Genomic DNA, 2,538 nt, shown 5'->3' with positions numbered 1-2,538 from the left:
ACGAGACGAAGATCCTTAAACAATGGTGTCTTGTGATCCCGCCCGAATACCTTCTTGAATGCTTGGGCCTCCTTCGGCGTGAACCCCTCCTCATCAACTTCTTCATCGGGACCATCGTCATCCGAGTCTGATGCATATGCATGGGAAAAAGGGATGGATTGGTCCATTGTCTCTTGCACATGATATTGGTCGAGATCACCCACATTGTTGTCATGGAGATCAACTTCGTTGTCATCCTCCTCGTACTCATCATTCTCCTCTTCAAAATCTCCATTTTGGTTGTTTGGAGTCGGGCTCAATGTTGGCCAATCTTGTTGCATGAAATGAGGTTCACTCATTTGATCTTGGTTAATGGGTGGGGGAGTGCTAGCAACCAACGGGGAGGGGTTCCGGTTCAAGTCCAAATTCAAAGTAGACTCAACCTTCTTGGAGGCAAATAACTCAAGAGCCTTGTCTAGAGATTCGGCAACCATCTCCTTGTATGCAACCCAACGTTGCTCGGAGTTCACACTCATTGTCTTCCAACGGATGTGCATTCCAAAACCAACATTATGCCTTCCCTCGAACTCAACAACGTCACTTGGGTCCATCCAATTCAAATCCTTCCTCACTTGGTCCAAGAGCTCCGCATAGCTAGGACTACTCTCAAACACCATGTCAAGCTCATCCGGGTCTGGCTCAACATTGCCTTTCAAAAGGCCCTCTTTATCCACATGATGAACATAAACACATGTTCTCCCCATCCCTATAATAATCAAAAACACACATATATCAAGTAAGTACTTAACAAAAATATTTGCACAAAATACATATGCCATAACATATATATGAATTAATAACCATAACCCCCACATAACAATAACCACAACCCTAACCATAGCATAACCCTAACACCAACATCAAACACACATAACCCTAACCCTAGCATACTATGAAAGCCTAACCATACCAAATTAGCAAAGAAATATAACATGATTCAACACAAATTTGCAAATCCAAGCCAAAACTAGGGTTTCCCCAAAGTAGCAAGATTTGAGCAAATGTGACAATTCCTATGGATGAAAACGAGGGGATCGGAGGAGATTACCTTAAGGGAGGGGTTGGCTTCGAAATCCACGGTCAAATACTCCGGATTTGAAAGATTTGAGAAGGATTTGAGAGGGGGGAGAGGTGAAGAGAGGAGGGGCGCAAGTCTAAGGGTTTGCGTGGGGTCGGGGTGTGTGGGATGGGGGTGGAAGGGGAGAGAGGGTGGGGCCAGCCTAAGTGGAACACAGACTGTGCCGCGCCTAAGAGACGGGCGCTGCACATTACAAGTGTGGCGCCTAGGCCTTAGGCGCTCCAGTGCCGTCTGTGGGGCCGCAACTGGACCAGGACTGCCACGCTGGCAGGAGGTGCGACGCCCAAGGTAAGGGCGCTGCATAGTAGGATGCGGCGCCTAGCTATCGGGCGCCACACGAAAGGGTCAGCAGAGTGAATTTTTTTCGAAAGCAGGTCAATTTGTGATTTGATTTCGCCCTCAGGTCAAATATGTGATTTCTGCCGCGAGCTAACGTAGCTTTTGACCCACTGGATACCTGGTCCCACGTACGTGTGGCCCACCCGTCAGTGAAGTTGTTGTGTCATGACACTGGTATGTTGACTAAGCTGGGACCTGTCAGCCCATGCCAGGCTGGCTATTTCAGCGACGACGGAGAGGGGAGGGGAGAAAGAAGGAAAGAAGAGAAGAGAGAGAGAAATGGCGCAGCCGCCGCCATGGAAGGTGATGTACCTGTATGTGGCGAGCCAGGCGCGCGACGGCTGCGCCGCTGTCAGGCAAAGGGTCGCCGCCGCGCGTGACGATCTGGCGTCCCCGCAGGTGGCGCTGGACACCCGCGACGCCGAGGGGCGGTACACCCTGCTGCAGTCCGCGACGACCCACCTCCAGCACGCGTCTGACCACCTCTCCGCTTTCATCATCAACACGGCGGTGGCCGAGCGCCTGGCGCTCCACGGCTGCGGCGCCGTCCCGTCGCAGCCGGTGGCCCGCGTCGGCGACCTCCGCGCCGGCCACGACCACGAGTGGCTTGGCCTGATCAGGCTCCAGGCCGCGAAGGGAGCACGCCAAGGATGCGCTCCGCCGAGTGGAGGGGGCCCTCGCCCTCCTGGGCTCCGTCCGGTTCATGCTTCACAGCCAGAACCCCGACGGCAGCTCCACGCCCTCGACCTCCAGCCCGTGGTGGTCGGCGTGGCGAGCATGTCCGCGCTGGCCTCCTTTGCCACCGAGCATGCCATCGGCGACCGCATCCAGTGAGAGGTCGATCTCTTGTCTTGATTAGCTCTGCACGACTCCGCTTGCTTGCTTGATATCGGTCGTTCGCGCTGGCTAGCTAGGGCTACTTTGTTTCCTTGATCTTGTGAAACCATGGATGGATGATCTATGTGCCCATCGAATTCGATCTACTTTTTGCGGTTCTGTTGTTAGCACTTTGCAAGGATCAATCGGGGAATTAATTGGAAGGCGATGTATGATGCGTCGATCATGCCTGCGTGTGTTTGTTG

The 2,538-nt window shown here is 53.2% G+C and overlaps 1 pseudogene; it reads left to right on the top strand.

Annotated features, from left to right (window-relative positions):
* The first annotated feature begins 1,730 nt into the window (after positions 1-1,730).
* Positions 1,731-2,290, top strand: LOC123074103 (uncharacterized; annotated as a pseudogene).
* Positions 2,291-2,538: the final 248 nt, after the last annotated feature.

The sequence above is a fragment of the Triticum aestivum genome, chromosome 3D (genome assembly GCF_018294505.1).
Source record: "Triticum aestivum cultivar Chinese Spring chromosome 3D, IWGSC CS RefSeq v2.1, whole genome shotgun sequence".
Taxonomy (NCBI): Eukaryota; Viridiplantae; Streptophyta; class Magnoliopsida; order Poales; family Poaceae; genus Triticum; species Triticum aestivum.
The sequence above is the reverse complement of the archived record's forward strand: the minus strand, read 5'-3'. Positions and strand labels throughout refer to the sequence as shown.